Source organism: Pygocentrus nattereri, chromosome 5 (assembly GCF_015220715.1).
Source record: "Pygocentrus nattereri isolate fPygNat1 chromosome 5, fPygNat1.pri, whole genome shotgun sequence".
In the NCBI taxonomy this organism is placed as follows: domain Eukaryota; kingdom Metazoa; phylum Chordata; class Actinopteri; order Characiformes; family Serrasalmidae; genus Pygocentrus; species Pygocentrus nattereri.
In genome coordinates this window covers 41470798-41490919 of record NC_051215.1, presented here as the reverse complement: position 1 = coordinate 41490919, position 20122 = coordinate 41470798, and the positions used below count along the sequence as shown (strand labels likewise).

At 40.2% G+C, this 20122-nt stretch overlaps 1 protein-coding gene and 1 long non-coding RNA gene across 4 annotated transcripts in view; one reads left to right on the top strand and one right to left on the bottom strand.

The window, feature by feature from the left end:
* The window catches only part of LOC119263481, a 42749-nt gene extending 38042 nt beyond the window's left edge, over positions 1-4707 (top strand). Inside the window, exon 3 of the long non-coding RNA XR_005130303.1 lies at positions 1766-4707. This is a non-coding gene — a long non-coding RNA (uncharacterized LOC119263481). The remainder of the gene's footprint in view (positions 1-1765) is intronic.
* The window catches only part of adka (adenosine kinase a), a 172271-nt gene that overhangs the window by 53721 nt on the left and 98428 nt on the right, over positions 1-20122 (bottom strand). The window lies entirely within an intron of this gene.

The following is a 20122-nucleotide window of genomic DNA, read 5'->3' as shown; positions in this document are numbered from 1 at the left end:
GCAGGCTGCCAGAGCGAGGGCTGCTCGCATACGGGCGGTCCATTAAAGAGAGCCATCCGTCCTCACACACTCTGCACCGGCACTTCAGGTGGAGTGTGTTATTCTGCAGCTTAGGGGAGGCAGGCCCAGAGCGCTCATTTGCAGTGCCATAAGACAGGTCGTAATTACGCTCACAAAGCGGCACATTAGCCGGTGGAAAAAGGTAATGGCAGGAGAGCCCCAAACCTGAGCATTAACCCTATCAGTGGGTTAACCGTGATGGGCATCGCGGCACTAACGGGGGGCCTCTGGGTCTACCATAATTAGAAGAGCAGGATTCCTCCTTAGTCAGATAGATCAATGGCTTATGGCCAAACCTATGCTGCTGCGTTCACTGAATGTGTTGAACAGTGCTCAAAAGTAGTTTTGGGGACATTTCTATCAGATGTTTTTAGAATTATTTTTTTAATGTACTGAGGAAACTGTGCTTTACTTTGTCCAAAAGTGTGGCACTTCTGCTATATTGTGACCTAATAATCAATTCTTCTGAATAGCAAATCAGAAAACTATCATCTAAACCCTTTTTACTTAAGACATTAATCCAAATGCATGCATTATGACTGTGACAACTAACTGTCATATGAATAATTGTGATTAATGATTTGTTTTTGTGTTCATTGTTTATCGTCATTACAGTACAAGTAAAATTAGCTAATTACTTGCAAGCTGTGTTTACTTAGTTGCTAACACTGCTCGTACAGCTGAATCGTTACACAAAATTATGCGTAGAGTTGAGCTAAGGTCCATGTTTTCACCAGAAAGAAAACATAAAAAAAAAAAAACTCTGACAATTATATTACATACATATAATAACAAATAAACAATGTTAAAGCACCAAGTCAGAAATTCAGACTTTTGTTTTCACAAGCCCCATGATGCTTCAGTGAATGCACTGCTCTCTTATATTCACATTTTGGTTGATACAGCATAATATGACTGAAATCTCACGACTGTGAAAAACTTCATTACAGTCAGCTAAAATGATCAAAATCACCTCGAATAACCGAATGTAGACAATTATTTAACAATTCTGACAGGACTAGTGACACCTGATTTAAAGACCGAGGAAAAAAAGGAATTAAATAAAATGTAAAGACAGAGAAAGTTAGGAAACTAAGACAAAATGAATATCGACTTGAACTAATTAACACACAATACTGGTAATGAAATGTCTGTGAGAAACATTACAGATAAACTTAAAGTTCCAAAATCAAGAGTGAAAAATGTACTGAAACTGTGAAAGAAAGAGACGAGATGTGTTTAAAACCTGCTACGCTCCAATATGCCTGGTTCATTAACGCATACCACATACAGGCCTAGAAAACTTCGAGCTGTTACCCAAAAGAAGAAATAGTCAGCAATAAAATGACAAATAAAATATTAAATGCTGCCCTTCATGAAGTTTAGAGACCCTAATGTTTGTCTCAGCAATGTTTTTGCTCTTTTTCTTACCTTACATACGTTTTCAATTAATTACTGGATAATTCAGAGTTTCATTTAGTAAACACAGAGAGGGAGAAGAAAAAGAGGGTTTTACAAACAAAGAACAATAAGTCAGGAATTTAAACCACACACACAAAAAGTTCTATAGCCCTGGGATGCCAGCACTAATCCAAATAACAGATCATTACATACCCATGATTCAGATTCTTTAACAAAACAAGGAGAATTAGGGTTGTGCTCATGTTGTCTATACTAAATGCTCTCCTTTTACCCTACACGACAGAAAGAAGAATGTGCAAGCCAAACTGGGAAAGTAAACAAGAGGAAAAAAGAGAGAGAGAGAGAGGGAGCGTTTTCTGGGACTTCTGACGAGAGAAACATTTTTCAATGTGTATCGCAGCATGGGAGTGAGTACATGAGACAGATTCTTTAGCACACAATTAAGAGCTGCTAAAATATGGCAACAGCTCGCCTCCTCTTGTCATCCTGGTATAATTAGATTTTCACCTGCTGTTGGGACCAAAAAAAAGAAGGAGAAGAAGGAGAAGAAGAGGCTTGATTCATTGGACAACACAAAGAGGCACCTGACGCAGCAGCTCGCGGATCCATCCTGCTTCCCCCAGCATGGCAAGAGTTTGAGAGTTAAATTGAAAACGCTGGTGAAGGCTCGCCTGGATGAGTTGCACAGTCTGCTTAGCACATCAGCGTGGAAACAGATGCTGCTTTGGGACAATGTTGCTGTCAACATGAGAAAACACAGGCAGATGTACGTAAACTGTTAATATAGCACCAACTTAATGCAATGATAACGCTGGGGAGATGATGTACACCCAAAGCAATGAAACACCAGTCAGGGCTCAAATGACACCTCTCCGACTGCTGGAAAAGCGATCGCTGCGAATGTGGAGTCAGGCCATTTGAGGTGATCTCATATGTCAGAATGACAGGCTGATAATAAGTGGTACTAATTTCTAATGAGGAATTAGCAACACAGCCAATGAAGTCAATGGGGCCACATTTAATAATCACTGCAAACTAGCACTGTCGGCCAATTTCTTTTTGTCTACAAGCGCACAGGAAGAATTACGTTATTGTCTATTGACAATCTGCGCTGTTGAGAAGGAACAGTAGTGATGCCAAAAGCTCTGCAACTAGCAGCCAAGTCCACAGCAGCAGACAATCTGGGCCCGCTGGATTTAAGTGGATACATATTCTACATAAGTCGCAGCCTTTCCAAAAGAGCATTAAGCTTATTAATCCTCCACACACACTCTCTTCAGGCTTGTCAAATCCCATTCAAACGGCACAGGAAACAAACGTGTAAACACATCCAGTGTAGTGTGAAGGCTGTCAAACTCAATGCATGACTTCAGCTGCAGCCAGAGCTTAACGGGGAAACAGAAGCCGAGCCGCAGCAGGTTTTCGGTTGCTGCGTGGCCGGCTGTGGAACGCGAACTCTCTTGTGCACCCCTTGGAAACATAAGAGCGCATGCAAAAGTGGGCCATTAATGATTCATGCCTGCTTCAATAATCATCTGACTGCAACTGTGGAGAGAGTCCCCGATGAAAACATCAACAACCGCATCTCTTGTCAACGCCTAATGATGGAATTAAATGTGGGCAGGGTGTTTGATAACACCATCAGTCATTCATAAAGGCAGAGCCAGAAATGCAAATCATAAACACACACGCACCAGCGTTCGGTCAATGGGCAGCTAACCTACGCTTGGATCGAAGCTTCAATTGTAGGACGTGCCTGCCAAGCCCATGCTGAGGGCCGGCAGTGTGCATGGCCTGCTTATTATCATGCGGAGCTCCTTTCTGAAGAACACCACTCTCCCTCATGCCCTCAAAGCATCAGGATTAACAAGTCGGGGAGTCGAGGAAAGCTGATATTTTTCCTCGCTCCTTGCTATTGTGAAAACTATTCAAACGGTCATTATTAAATCTAGGTCAAGCTCCTTAAATGGAAAAAGCAAGGCCGTGAAGTGTGTGTTGGTGAGCTGCTGTGTGTTGATGGACCTCACCCCTGGGCCAACTTGACATCCATTATGTAAACATTAATGTTAGGGCCGGCTAGGCGAGCCATGTTACGCGTGCTATAAAACAAAAACCACGGTGCAGCCAGGCCACTTTTAAACACCACATTGCACTGCTGATGGAGGTCATATCAGGCCAGCAGCAGTTTCAAAACAAAGAGGAAACGAGAAGAGCAGCGGAGCATGACATTCAGCCTAAGATTTTTCTAAAGTTCAAAACCAAGTCCTAGTTGGCTCCTCAGCTCTTTCAAACAGGTCAAACAACATTACAAGCAACCTCAGGGTAGTCAAAAAAGCAACCCATTACCAGTAGTACCTCTCAAACTGTCATGGGATTACTTTACTGTCTGAAAACCACACAAATATAGTTTATTCTCTGATTCTTGCAACTAAAATTCAGAGAAAATGCAAAGTAAAACTTTTTGAAATTTTAATAGTAAGTTAACAGGACAATAATCTACTTTTGACATTATGCTATTATTTGAAGTTGAATAAAGTCAAAATTATATGGGTCACTTACTTTCTGAAGTTAAAACACTGAAGCATTTTTAACAGTGTAGGCCCTTTTACTTCATATTCCACATCTGAAATATGAAACCTGAGTGTACTATTAGATTCTGAGCTCTGTTGAATCCCTAAAGTAACTTTTTATCTTTTGAGAAATATTGCTGAAGTTGAACCTTTTCGATCCCTGAGCGATGATTGTCATTTGTTACAAGCAGAGCTGATTACTGTAATGCTCTTTTTACTGGACTTCCTCAGAAATCAATACATCTTCTACAACTCAAACACAATGCAGCAGCACAGATCCTATCAAAAACAAAAAAAGAGGACATTTCAAACCTGTTCTGAAAGAACTGCGCTGGCTGCCTAAGCATAGATTTTGAAGTTCTTTTACTAGTTTTTAAATGTCTAAACAGCATTAAATGAACCTGTTTACCTGCATCCCGCCTGTCTGTTTACCTTCCAACACATGATCTTAGATCTGCAGGTCCTGGCCTATTGTGAACACCTGTTTCTGGAGATTTCACCTTTTATTAGGCAGTCTAGCAAAAGTTCACAATTAAGAGATATTTGAAAACGACTCTAATTTAGCTTTTAGTTAAAATTCTCTCTCTATTTTTGTAGTTAAGTCTTTCCGTTATTGCTTACTTTTTATAGACTTCCATTTATATATTTATTTTTTCTCATGCAGCTGTTACCAAAGAGTTAAAATAATAAATGATAATCAAACTGAATTTTGATTTATTCTATTACTGTTAAAAGTTATCACTTGTTTGTAAAAGCACTTTGCGCTACCATCGGTATAAAAAGTGCTCTTTGAATAAAGTCTTTGTTATTATTCTTATTATTATGCCAGGCACAAACAATAAGCTAAGCTACAGTCACTCATGCTTGTTTAAAACTATGAAGGCTGAAGCTGCTTGAAAACCTAGAAAGTAGAAACAGATCAAGAACGGCAAGACTTTATGAATAAAAAGTAAAGCCACATAGCTTTTCCTGAACGAACATAAAGCATGTTTAGGTGACGTTGTTTTTCAGGACAGGGATCTTTATCCACCATATTAGGGTCATACTAGTGTGATTAGCTGCTGCTGCTGTTGTTGTTGTCTTAGAGACAAATATAATGTCGTTATATTTAGAGGCGTAATGCAAGGAAATTGTTATTAAATCAGTAAGTCTGATGTGATTACAAGAATGTAAAACATGTTCCGCTACTTACTGTGAATTACTATGACATGTGTGGGCAATATGGAGAAAAACTGTATGACACCTAAAGAATGTGCATGATACATGATATGCATCACAATATGTTGAAAGACAAAACGTGCTAGATGTGAAAACTGAAGAATCTGAAAACTGCTGTGAACAGGATGACTACTCAACATTTCACCTGCTGTCCTGCACTAAATACAATTCTACAGGATCACTAATGCTCTCCTTGTAATGAAACATGCAGTTTTTGGCCCAATCCCATATCACCCCTTGCCTTACTACTAAGCCTTGAGCCCTTGCACTAGGGATAGGGTGTCCTGATGATTAGTGAGACAGAAGTCTAGGGCAAAGTGCTAGGTCTATATGGCCCTAAAAACAGGTTTTTCAGAGGCACACTCCAAGCAGTGTGTTTTTTCCCCTCATAAGAAAAACCAGCAAGATGTGAGCAAAGAAACACACAAACGTAAGTATTTCCTCCATTAAGAAGTACGATAACCATTGTATTGTTTTAGCTAAATGTTGTTTCAATGTATTATGATCCTTTTCCTCATAACAAGCATAACATTTGGTAACAGTATGCTAATGTCTCAGTAGCTAGCTAAATTTTCCATTTCATCTTAAATAGTCCAGTGGATGTGATGCCTGAAGCGCCAGAATGTAACTGCTGCTCCATTTAAGGTGGAACAGGAAAATTCTAGAAGAACTTCTAGAAGAAGCTGGTGAATAGCTGACTTCAGTTTCATATCACCAAACAATTAGGGGTGGGCAATATTCAATTATTATCTTATTCCCCTCTTTAAATGCATATTATTCTCTAAATTTAACTAAAGACCAGCAGCAAGGTTGCTGAACTTTACCCTCTTCTGCCATCACTGCAGACTGGCTGAGTTGCCTACAGAGCGCTGCTAGTAGCCTGTTAATGAAATAAATATTCTTTTTTATTTGAGGCTCTTCCCATTTTGTAGGGGAATATTTCAACCACGACCCCTTGCACCTCAGTTCCAAGGGGCAAGATGAGACTAGAAAACAGGGGGAAGAAGAAATGGCACTGGGCCATACCGTGTTCCTTTAGCACTGACAATATCCATAACATGCTCAGATATGCATATTGTGTACAACTGTATCAAAAACATATATTGCCCAGTCTTACTGAGACGCCTTACTTTGAACTGCAACACCCCCGACACTGGTTACAAGTTGAATAAGATTTCCAAAGTAGTCTGCTGCCAATGGGGGTATGAAACATTTATGATGGAATAAGGCACAAAAATCATGCATGAAAAGTAAACATCAACTGCATTCTTGCTTTACTATGGCTAACTTGGCTATGGACAAGACATAAAATCTTTATTTTATTCAAAGGCATGTTATAATAAAGCTGTTTAAATTCAAAGAAGAGTGCCATGTCTATTTGCTTTATAGGCTCTTTCAGGCTTATAGCACCGATAGCCTGTTCTTTACCGTCCTATGCTATGTTTGGCCTCTTCATTAAAGAGAGAGATGGGAAGGAAACAGTATAACACTCTCTCAGAGCCTGGAACATCTTTCAGGGCAAAGCGATAACTGCAGACACTTTGTGTGCATATCAGTCAATTGAGTAAATTAGGCTGCTTAAAGCGGGCTGGGTGAGGAGCGAGAGAGCGAGAGAGAATCGGGATGGCCCACGCATTCTTAGTGGGTGGCAGAACTCTTCCAGCGCCGCACCCTCTCCCTCTCTCTCAGCGAGAAAAGGGTTTCATCGGGACGCTCGGGCAATTATCTTTTCAAAAAGACACAACAGCAGCTCTCAGACGTATGTAATTATGCAACATGTCCTCGCCTGTTCTCCCACCTAGGGTGTTTTGGAAATGCAAGAAGGCTCTTGTAATATTGTGATAACAGCCAATGATTAGCAATGCTACTTTCAATTAAAATTCATCTGGATGATACTTATGCTGTTCTCACCTGGAACAGCTTTAAATGGGCAATCTGTAGGCTGTTATTACCAATCTTTCCCTACTAATCACCTACTCCGAACAAACTGCTCACAGCGTTTTTAGGTCTAAGACTTTTGGCAGGAGTGAAACAGGGTTACAGTAAGAATCAGGATTCACAATTTAGGTCACTGTCATTGACACAGAACATCCTCATTATTCCTCACTATTTTAAGACGTATGAATTCTCAAACAGACTTCATGGAAACATCGACCTCAGTGCTGTACAGAACACAACACCATAATGACTCAAGCTCAATGCCATTAAGGATATTTGACAGCGCAGAGAAAGGGCTCCGAAAAGGTGCGCGCACATGCATCAATGCATTCGGCACTTGAGAACAGCTGGGGCGATGGGAGGGTCCTAATTACTCTTCTGCAAAAATCTCCTGAAAGTTAACAGAATGTAATCGATGGAGAGGATTATTTTAGAAAGGCCTTGGACCTGGGCCAATAAGAAAGCCACACTGCGCCCTCTCTCATCAGCAGCCCGTGATTGAACGAGCTAATGGAAAGACACACAGCTGAAGTGACACATTTGTGCAGTGGGGGAAAAAATGGATCAGGGATTGATCTGCCAAGGCCATGGTAATTAGAGAGTGATGGCCAAGGCAAGACAGTGTTTGCCCTTAGAGCCATCAGACACAAAGCTGTGTCATACGTCACCCCCGAGACTGAATTGCCAGACCAATTGCCAAGACGGCTCTCGCCGCCATTTAAAGGAAGGTGTCAAAGTAGCCTTTAAAGGGCCATGAGAAAGCAAATTCGATGTACAACATAAATACTGTTAAACTTTTAACTTTTGTTAAAATTTTTATTCCCTGGTCCAAACAGCCTATATATGAAATCATTTTGAAAATCATTGCTTTTTGAAATCACAGAAGATTGAAATTACTTTTGTGATGTCACAAAAAATACACACACAGTCCTGTGCAAAAGTATTAGGCACCTAAGCAAATGATTTCAAACCTTTCATTTCAACAGGGTGGATTTTGCATGCAAAAAACTATATAATATAATCAATAAATGTAAACAAAAATAAACACAGTAAAAAGGAACAAGACTAATTTAGTACAGCATTGATTTCGCCAAACCCATGTATTGAATGATAACTACAAATAATACACGGCTGCCACAAAGAGTGGTTTGGAAACTGTTAAACATTAACTTACATAAAACCATTATTTGTGGTATTAACGTTGTATTCATTCTAATTTGTGTTTTTCTGAGAAAATTAACACTTGATAAAAAGATAAACTGCCTTTTGAAGGTTCATCAAACTTTTGCACAGTACTGTAAATCTGCCTGTTCACTTTACAGCAGTTTTCTATGCCCATATCTCTTTTGTTTCAATCTGTACTGCTTTTTGAATGAGGCCCAATAAGGCAGCCAATTGGAAAAGAGGTCATCTACACATCAGTCTTAAAGGCACAGTAACAAAAAAAAAAAAATCCCCAAGGGATAAAGAGAGGTTGAAAAATGAGGATGCAAAAATGAATTACAGCCTTACATTAACACACACAAATTTCAGTTGACCCTCAGAAAGAACAGCAAAATACAAGAAAAATGTAGTCTATAGGCTCCTTAAAGTTCACTATAAAATAAGTCAATCAGATCACAAAAGGATTGTTTGATTCACAAACCATCAAACGCCTGCGAACGAACTCTAAATCTTTTAGAACCTCAGATTTCCTCTAATAACAGCATATGTATAGCAGCTTTCCAGCATGTCCACATTTGACAGAGTGGAAGCGAGTGTGAGAGGAGCATATGGAAGGTTTCATGTCTTGGTGCCACATGGAGAGGCAAATGTTTTTTAGGCTCTGATTGGTGGAACAGCTGGAGGATACTCATCCTTGCCATACATTAGCTCCATGTGAGAGAGACCAAGCAAGCAAGAGAGAGAAAAACTCATGGAGCCACTCTGTCTGTAATTGCATGGCTAAATGCTCTCTTCCCTTCCTGCCCTCCCTCTCTCTCCGCATCTCTCTGCCTCAACCAAGTGACTGCAATTGGCATAAGCCACTTAAGGCAATCTGCACTGAGCAAAGTACAAAACCCAGAGAAGGCTTAAATTTACTGAAGCCTTGAAAAAGCGAAAGAAGGGGGGGGAAAAGCTGTAGATTTCCTCATCTAGGACTTCTCAATCCAATTCAGGGGCTGTGAAATTTAACTTCCCTCCATTGCTCCCTAATCCCCTGAGAAATATTACAAAAGTAAATGAAACAATTTATTGATTCCACCATCTCCATTTGACTTTAATGGCTGGGCATTTAAAAGGCCGCTTTCAGTATAAAGTCTCATACCTGATATCTTTATACCATTTAAGTCTGACTTTCAAAGCATAAAAGTAACTTAAACGTTTCCTCTTTCCTTCATTTTTAACCAAGCCAGACGTGTGCCAGCGAATTAAGACTAAACGCTGTGAACATGTAGCGATCTTAATAGAACCTGAGGGCTGTTTGGCTCCAACTGATTTCTATCACTTTAATATATGACTACATAAGACATAAGAGAGACGGAGTGGTTGAAGCTAGAGCCATGGCAACATATTCTTCATCACCATAATCAATAGGATGGAGGAAGATAATGAGGGCCCCTCTGGAGTGGTCACCGGAGAACAGATCGATTATCATGGTGGAAGAGCAGCACACGCTGTCAGGAAGCGGTGCCTAATGAGGGACAAACTCCGGACCACTCCGAGCACTGCTTCCTCCCATAATAGAGTGCTCAATGAAACTTCAAAGGCCCAATTCATTCTTGACATCGGTGTAAGATGGACGAGACACTTAAAGGAAAAGGGGGCAAGTGAAGAGAAACTAAGACACTAGATGGAGAAGGCAACAAAGAAAAAAGAGGTGACGAGAGAAGAAGCAGGACAGGAATAAAGAAAAAAGAAAAAAGGAAACACAGAAGAAAGGCCAGGCAGTGAGGTGCTGGGATTTTAATAAGGTTTATAAGGCATGGTGAGTCTGAAAAAGGCAAGGAAGGAGGGAGAAAAACCTGGAAAAAGAAGAAAAAAAATATTCCAATAACATGAAACTTAAGTTGGGGATAAAGCTCTTGTGAGAATGTGTGTTTGGTAACCATGGCGCTCTCCCATCCGAACAAGTCTGTCCTGAGGATACTGTAAATCTCTTTCTAATGAAGAGCGCGCTGTGCTGTGCTGCAGAGAGAGCGGCACCTGTCTCCACGCGTTACACGCCACACCACCGCCTGCATGAGTGTGAATATGAAAATATGACTGGCTGAAAGGAAAAAAGAGGAAGAAAAAAAGACGACTTGTCCTCCTCTGCCCCAGTAATGACTTTCAATGGGAGTAAGAGCACTTAAAAGAGGAATATTTCCTCTTGATTTTGGAGCGCAGTCACATTGAAGCAGGCAGTGAGTTTTCTGGAGTGATAAGGGCTTAGCCAATGTAATCCTCACAGGCACTTGGCCTTATCGCTCCACTGAGGAATAGAGAAACTTCTCACCATTTTCAAAAGGCAACAGAGGTCCAAAGAGTAGCTTCAACTGCCATGACTTTCCTCCTACAGCGAGACAGGAGCGTTTACAATAAAAGTCCATTTCCACATACATGCAAATGCGCACACATGCGAACGTGCAAGCCAACAACTTCGGAACACTAAACTGCTTACATTAAAAAATACGAGCATCTATTCATGAAGTAATACAGTATGAATCTCAGTTACAGCGCAGCTGTGATACTGGAGGCAGGCCAACAGTAAAGCAACAATAACTCTGCTCTGATATAGGTGAGTCAATCATCGCAAATTCATCTGGGCTCTTTTGGAGGCTGTAAGGAACAGGGAGCTTGACCAATACTTTATGTAGGGCTGTACCCTCACAGGGCTGACCTCTGGCATTAAATATTCAAACATGTGCCATGAACGAGCAAGGATAGCGTTTCCCTCCACTCTCTTTGCAGGAATGGGGCTTCACTGGAACAAGCTGCAGTAAGTGGAGTGAGTGGGCGGCTGAGTTTGAGTTTGTTTCCTATACTTTATCAGCAGGCCTATTGTGTGCTTAGCTCGCCGCATCACTACCGCCTGTGACATTTTCCTTTTTCTGCCACCAACATCTTGTTTCTCTGAATTTAATTGCGCCACTAGCAGGAAAATAAGTTAGATAATCGAAACCACATTAGCCAAATGATGTGCAAATTGTATTTGTTCAAGGCTTCCACAGCACTGTGGGAGGGCGCATTACGCACCTAGTATCAAGTCAACACAGATGAGTTCTGTGAAGGTCTGACACGAAGCACAGAAAATGCACCCAAAAGCGATTCAGGTATCAGTGACCGCACCATGCCGCCCCCTGCAAACGTCCCATCATTTTCCTGTATCTTTCTCTAGTTTCTAAACAGCGCATAGCTTCTGTACCATCCACATCATGTTCCGTGGGAGGTGTGTTAGTCTGGGTTTTTTTAAAGATTAGTACAAGTTTAAAGTGAGAGTCTAGTAAAACATTAAATTAACTAAATGTAAGTGATCAACCTCATCATACTTGGAGTCTCAAGACCGCTTCTCTAGTTTTGCACTAGAGCCCAAGTAATGGGAGCTTGTTGCCTCCAGTAAGCATTATACAAACTCCATACACAAATCAGATTAAAATCACACCTAAGCTAAACACAGCGAGCTATTAACTCTCCAACAGATCTGACACTGCATGACATACTATTCTCTATAATCTTCTGACCTCATGTATTTGGGGTAAGAAATATGTGTAAATGATACTTTAATAGAATCTTTATAAGGGGAGTTAAAATGAAAATTTGTTCATTTTATTTAGGAAAATTCATCAGCCTAGAGACTGTTACATAACGTGACATGGACATGCAAAACATTTGGAGCCATTTGGACCATCTGGTTTGCATCAAAACACATTCAATGCAATATTGTGGGTATTTTTTTGTTTTATAGAACAATGGGTTGAATGTCTAGCAAAGATACCCTCTACTCTTCAGAAAAATGGGTAAAACTGTGACCCTGGGCTACTCTCCATTTTTGGAAAAAGCAAACGGAGCACAGAGTTTCATCACTTCATCCAGGAGCTGAAACTTTCAGTACTTTTGCAAACAACTCTGATGTCTGTAACTCCAGCTCAGCCTCTTTTAGAGACAAATAGTAAATCAAAGGGCTAATAAAATTTTTCAATGTATGAAAGATATCATCAGCTATAGATGTTTCAATTATATTATTTGTTTGAACAAACCCTGTTTAGCATGTAAAGGCCTGAAGGCTCAGCTAACGATAATCACACTAACTTCTACATTTGGAGGCCACCGTTTTATCCCACAGTGTTTATAAAGGCTAATAGCTCACAGTAGACTAAACACAGGCTCTTCTGTGAGCCTCTGGGCTTGTACTGTGGGATGGGAGTTGTAGGTGCAGTTGTTTAATTCACCAGTCCCTGGGCCAATTTGTTAGCATTTAGCAGAGTGCTACACACTGAGGTCATTGTATAGCAGTATAATGGCTCTGTCCCTTGGGCTCATTTCCTATTAGTGAGTTAGGACTTGCTACATCTCCTTGTATACGCTAGGTGTCAAACTGCTGTGGTTTATTTATGAAAGACTAATCATGCTTATCTTCTATATTGAGGCGTAGTCCCCACGGGTTAATGTCCTCTATAGCTGATTAAATGGGATCAGAAAGAACAGGGCCTCCCCACTCACCACCATTTCACTCTCACCGCGTTAAAGGGTTCATCAAAGACGTGTCGTACTGATTTCAGAGTCCCGCGCTGATTTCAGATCCCTTTTTCTAATCTAATTGTGCTGCAAAATGGGATTCATCAGAGCCAATTTAGCAGCGAAAACTCCGCGAACAAGCACATGTATCCGTTTCCCTTTCATTCAGCCGTCCCTGTACATCTGCCTGGTTCACACTCCTCCACTCAAAGGGTTACTAATTAGAGCCTGAATCCTATGATGGGAATGCTTTTTACTTTGAGAGAGAGAGGGAGTGTGGGAGGGAAAGAAGGAAGGAGGGAGAAGAGGGCTAAATTGGTAAGGATGAAACACGCACACAAGCACTTCCTGCTTTGTGTAAGAGGGCAAGATGTGGCTTTTATGTAAGAATGGCGAGCATCTGTCCAGTGTATATCAGAGAGATCTAGAGACTGACTGACAGATCAGTTGGCTGATAGCTGCTATTGACATCTCGTGAATTGTTATCCTGCCAATAAAACACAAAGTAAGTGGCTTGTTTCAGCTTGCAACACCTCTTATATGTGAACAACATGCACTAGTGGTTTCAAGCTCACATGGCAGTCTTTATAGCAGTTACTAGTCTCACAGCAGCCACCTTTTCAGCTCTGTTGTAGTGTTATTGACATGAATCTCTCAATACTGTGAGGGTTAAAAAGGATAAAAGCAGTTTAAATGCAAAGAGACATTTAATACACGAGCAGAACAAGCTTTTACAAAAAGGGACACTGGGAGGATCTGGCAACTCTTTGCAATACTTGCATCATTTAGGACTTTGATGAGTTCTGCTTTAAGAAATGTGACAGGTGAGAATTACTAACGAACTGTATTTGACAAATCACAGTTTAAAGTCAGTGACGAGCTTAAGTCAGTAAAGCATTTTTTAGGCGTTTGGTTCATTTTTGACTAGGGATGAAAAAAGGGTTGAAAAAAGGGTCCAAAATTTTGACGGAATAAAAAAAGAACACACCAATTAAACAGATTAAAAGAACTTGTAGCCAGCGTAGTACTGAGTGCCCAGAAACATCCTACTGAATTTAGAGAGAGAGAGAGAGAGAGAGAGAGAGAGAGAGAGAGAAAGAGAAAGAGAGAGAGAGCGCGCAAGAGAGACAGTGTGTGGCTCTGATTTATATCACAAAACACTGTTCATAACCTGAATTACACCCATCTACCATGTCAAAAACACACAGGCTAAATACGAATTAAAGGTCAAACTATGCCTCATTTCAGACCATGTCTGCACCACATGCTATTAGCCCGCCACATTCTGGCAGTCAGATTGTGTATTTGGGTGTGACAGGAGATGACAGTGCCAGGAGCAACAGTGTTTATTACCATGTTTGCGTGTTTTTATATGAGTTCAGGCACACAGAATAATGTGCAAAACTTCAGTTTGCGTCTATACACACATTACTGATCCATGCTGATGTACAGAGTGAGCATTTTACGTTAAGGTTATGCTGAGATCAAGAAGCGTTTATGTTAAGCTGTGGCATCTTTGATTTGCCATGAAATTGAATGTATTTTTAAATGGTGGCAGCGCTGGAATTTGCAGTTGATTAATTTGAACGCCGTGATATGTAAATATGAAAGAGAATCAAATGCAATTTCCTCTGCTATTTATCAGTCAATAATGTCGGGCGCACAGTTGGTTCATTAACTGAATATGACACGATGATGAGAAACAAAGCTCCCACATTTCAGGCTGCCATGAATTGAAACAAACAGACGATTTATTATGGGGGCTGAAATTGATTGTTTTTTGAGAGAGGCTCACTGCATCAATCCAGCGGTGATATTTTCTGAGGGGGGTGCTGAAGAGAGAGGAAGAGAGAGAGAGAGAGAGAGAGAGAGAGAGAGAGAGAGAGAGAGAGAGAGACTCTGTCTCCTGCTGCTACTCCCCAGTGCTCTGTAGCGCCGCTAAGCTGCTTAATCATGATAACCCAGAGTAAATGTTTTTGCTTTTCCAGACACATTATCTACTTTACAGATGAGAAATCTGGTTTCATGGATTAAGAGCGATGCCATAACAGGAAATACTTGTGGGGCTAACCTCGCCTGATGGCTTCAAAGCCAGCCTGTTAATTCAAACTACTTCCTGAGCCCAGAAGATAAGAACCACAGAGAAGACAGGAGAGAGAGAGAGACAGAAAGAGAGAGAGGCAGAGAGAGAGAGAGAGAGAGAGAGAGAGAGACAGAAACATTAAATGATCCTGGTAAAGAAGTATTGCTTCCTGTGAGAGTATCCATCTTGTGGTTTTCAAAGCCACCAGTAAAAGGTATAAGGAGCTGAACATCTGTCTCCTGGACATACAGAGAACTCCCACTGCAAATCCACAGCACTCGGGCATAAAGAAAAAGTGCCATCAGAAATACTACAAAACGCAGGCCTCCAAAAATGAATCATTAAGAACTTCCAATGGAAATATTAAGCACTAGAACAAGTGAATATGATATTATTTGAGGGATTTTGATGACGTGGCAAGTACAGCTGAACAATTGTATTGGCCAATATTTAGTGTGATTTAAAAGCAAATATTTCATACATATTATAGTCCAGCGCTCACTTGCATAACGCATCCTGAGCATTCATCTCCGGTCAAATGTTTTAAGGATCATTTTAAAGGTGTGCATTTCAACTTAAATTTTACAACTGACAAAAAGTCCTGAAACTTAAAGTCTAAAACTGAGTGGACAATTATGGACTTTTTTTTCTTTATTTTTCCACAAACATTTCTCCTGTAGAGATTTTACAAAGCTCACTTAACTTTAGACAAACTTAAGGCCAAAAACTCACTTTTTCATGCAAGTTAAATGCATGACCTCAGGCCAATTTTTTTGTCCAAGAACATCAGTACATCTATTTTCCCTTCCCTGAGGCTTGAACGTAGTGAGCTTCTGAATGGGCAGTTCTTTAGACAATGCAGATAATAATATAGGCTATAATTAAAACTGTGGCTTTTGTAATTTGAAAATGGGTACTCTTTAAACTGCGATTTCAATAAAAAACACATGAATCTTTCAGCCCTACTGATGAGCCAATAAGGTCAAACAGAAACAGAGCTGCAAATGGCAGACGGTACTGGTTGCGCCATTTACTTTTGGACATACTGATACTGTTGTATCTTACATAGTGATGCTACACAGTAAGTAAGAAAAATAGTCTTTCTGGTCATTTAGGTTCTGACCTTGTAATAAGACCAGAAGCTTTAGATAAATTTGTAAGACACAAGAAATCTATCAAATGTTCGCACTGGGTAAAACCTGCTCGTAAAGGCTTTTCACTGAAACGGTGCTAATTAGTAACGGAGATCTAAGAATCTTAAGCTTTTTGAGCCGCTGTTCTTTTGTGCTCTGGAACTCCTTTGTCAATACATTTGTGTTCTCCACTTGAATCAGTTCCATTTCAAACGAATGGGATTTCGCAGCTTTCTGTTTGAAAAGAGAAAGTAGAAAGAAGAAAGAAATAAAGAAATAAAGAATTCTCTCCGCAAATGATCTCAGGGCAGAAATACCCCTACATCACATCCTGATGCATGTATACCCACCAGCTGTGCAGCTTCATATTCCTATTCAGAGCATCACAGAGCCTGCAGCCTTCATCCAGCTCCGCTCTCATTAATGGAGCTGTTTGAATATTCATGTCGCGGGGATTTAGAAACACTGGAGCCAGCCACAGCACCCAAAACTGCAGGGAATTCAGCACTTAGCATTAACAGGCCTAATAGCGGCACCACGCCTCCACGATTGTTATGGGTAATTGTAAAGCGCTCATTAGGATTTCCATGTGGAAAGTGGGGGAACCGTTCATTTATTAATAGAATCATTTAATTTCTGTATAGTGAATGTGCGTAGTCATGGTACACCAAGTCTGTGGGTGCAGAGGAGTGATGCGCTTTCCATGTGCAGATAGCAAACGGCAGCCAGTGATAACACATATCTAGATGAATCTAGATCAGGCGATGTCAATGATTACGGTGTCATGTAATGCAATTGATATTAAAACATCACAATCAATAGTGTGCGATTATCATTTCATTACCAAGACACAAAGCACATGATTGTTTTTCTGCTGGAAAATGTTACCTGTATTTCTAAAAGGCATGAAATGCTCAGCCTTGATGTGAAATACTGACAAAGCTGTGAGAAATTCACAACAAGCCATGGGTTTCTGTTCCCCCCCCTTATGTTCTAAATCACCTCTTCTCAACAGCCTGATGGAGAAATGTGCTCTTCCTGCCTGATGACTCACATCTTCCAGCAATCCACAGATAATGACCGCATCACTGCATGCTCCACAACGTCAACGAGTTATGTCACTAGCTCAAAGCCCTGCTGCTGCTCTCTGTACAACTAAGTACAAGCACAGCAGCTTATGATGCTAAGAGTACCTGACACTTCTCTTTTAGGCTTTGAGGCAGATGCTTCATACTTCATCTCTAGGGTCACTTCCTATTTAAAAATCTCTCTCCATTTAAGAGGCCAGACATAAACAGGGTTAGTTAAAACTGTAGGTATAACAAAGTGAGATGCTCCAGAGCTTTATGCCTAAACTTGACTACAGACCGTCTCAATATGTTTAAACTATGAATTGCCATGTTGCCTTGTCAGTGTTGAGGTTTTTGAAGAAATACGTCCTTGAACCCTAAATGAATGAAAATTTTGTAATAATCATTAGCTTGGGAATGATTAAAAATAGAGTTATAAGCACTAAAACTGAGACAGACAGGCCTATAAGCATTTAACTGAGACAGGCAGACAGGGACCGGAAGAGCAGGCCTAACATTTCCATATATGGAATGGAGTGAACTCCACTCCAGAAACAAAGCAGGGTATTGTAATGAAAGGAGTCTTTGTGTCTAGGGAGACACCTGGTCAGAAAGAGTGAGAAAACACTGCTTGTACAGTAGATGCTAACTGGGAGCAGGAAGGCTAGCTGACAAGGGTTGGTAAGAACCAGTCTTTTAACCAAAGTAATAAAAAGTGTTACAAACAATGGACACTGGGAGGACAGGAAGACCTGATGAAACAAGGCAGAGAAAATGAATAATAAAAAAAAAAAAAACAACATCTCGAGTTGGGTGAGAAATAAGGTTATCAGATTTCTTAAAAAAAAAAAAGAGGCATATTGGGGACCAGAACTTGGGTCAAGGAACATTAAAAAAGGAGGGGCGAAGAACGCGCCCAGGGAGGGGTGATAAGGTTGCTCAGTTTTGAGTATAAGATGAAATGCATTTGTATTGTCTGTACATTTTGACTTTCTGGAGACCATCTTGTCACTTGGAACTTAATAAACGAAGAGGGACCTCTTTCTCTCCTTCAAAAAGGAACCTACAGCTGAAGTTTGGTTTTTCATCTGTCTTTGACTTTTTGCAAGAATGCTACTTCAATCTTTTTGATTAGTTACCTTTTTACATAAGAGCATACTTTATTACTTTCTTTTGCATCAGAGAATAGATTCAATTAAAATTAAGTCTTTAACTTAACATTAATTAATTAGTAACGTTTTTCCACATCGTCTGGGACTTTGGAGCAGAGGACGGGGAACTCTGGGTCCCGACATCAGTTTGAAACATAACTTATTAAAAGGTTAACCAGGCAGTCCGGTTTATTTTGAGGAAATCACAACATCATACTTCTACATATTTGTGACAATATTTGGGACAGCTTGGCTTTGAAAATAACACTTTACCCCATATATTGTGATCTCAGCTCTATGAAGCACTCAAAACATTCAGGTGTTAAAACCATCTTTTGGCAAAAAGATACAAAACACTGTTCTTCTTTATAGTTATATTCTTCTTCTTTATAGGCCAGTGATTCTCAAATGGTCCTCAGGGACCTGCAGACAGTCCACATTTTAACTCTCTCTCTCTCCAGGTTGCAAGTTCAGTTGGAGTCTGGGAGTCACTGAGGACTGGTTTGACAATCACTGATGTAGACAAATACTACTTTTTAATGAACATGCAGTTGTAAAATATTCTCTCTCTCCCTCTCTCTCTACTAACATTCAGACATGCAACTACCCAAACACACCTAAGCTGTCTGGCTAATTTCTTTAACATTCATTTAAAATGGCTAAATTAGGTATTTCTGAGGAGATTAGACATAACATAATCCACTTTCATTAGGAAGCAGAAAGTGAAAAAACTGGAGTTTCCAAAGTTGGAGTTTTTTTAAAAGTAAAAAATTGTGACAAGATGTAGAGAAATGGGACTCCTAACAACTGTGTAAGAGCAGGTAGAGCACCCAAACTGCCACAATCAGATAAACAGGATTTGAATCTTTCATAGTTTGGGAGAGCTCCACTCTTGTTTCAGATCTGAAAAAAATCCACAAAAATCCACCCTTCCAGTGCGAGGACAGCTCAGTGCTACGAGTCTCAAAAACGTGCAGCTATCAAGAAGACCTATGACAAATAGACAAAATTGGAGAAAATTTGCATTAGATACACCAAAACTGGACATCAGGATGTGGAGTAAAGTCTTTTGGACTGATATGTTTAAATTTGGAATTGGAATTATTTAGATTGTGAGAAGCAGAAAATGCAGCTTTAAGACCAAATTTTGAAGGAGGGGAAAACAACCTGTCGATTTCTTTGAATAACTGAAAAAAATAACTGTCTCCTAAAAAAAAAGGGAAAGATGTAATAATACTGAAATACTGAAAAGGCTTTTGTGTAAGTTTGTTAAATATATGGTTGTGTGCGGTGTTCTTTATGCTGATAAATGAAAAAACCTTTTGATTACTTTAGACTGGAAAAGCATGGAAAAGCAAATAAATCAGTGGACTTTTGCGAGTACCATATAATTATATACAATATCAGAAAATAGCTGGTGTTTAGCATTAGAGTAGAGTTGAAAAGTAGAGTTGAAAAGTAAAAGTTATGGAAATCCAAAGGCAGCAAGATTTCTCTTAGCTCTTGACAAACCATGCGCCTGTACAAGTAAGTTGGAGACTTCTCAAGACTGAGGATGGAGACAACACAGCTCCATTATTAAAGGTAGCTGTGTGTGTTTGTGTATGTGTGTGTGTCTGTATGAGTACAGCTGCATCGGCACTCTCTCTCTGCCCCTGCGCCTCAGGGGCTGTGTGATGGGGCCCCAGCCAGGTGTGGGGGGGGGTTATAGCCAAAAACAGAGTCTGATTAGAAAGCAATATACAAATAAATCACAGACGGCCTGTTAACATCAGAGTCG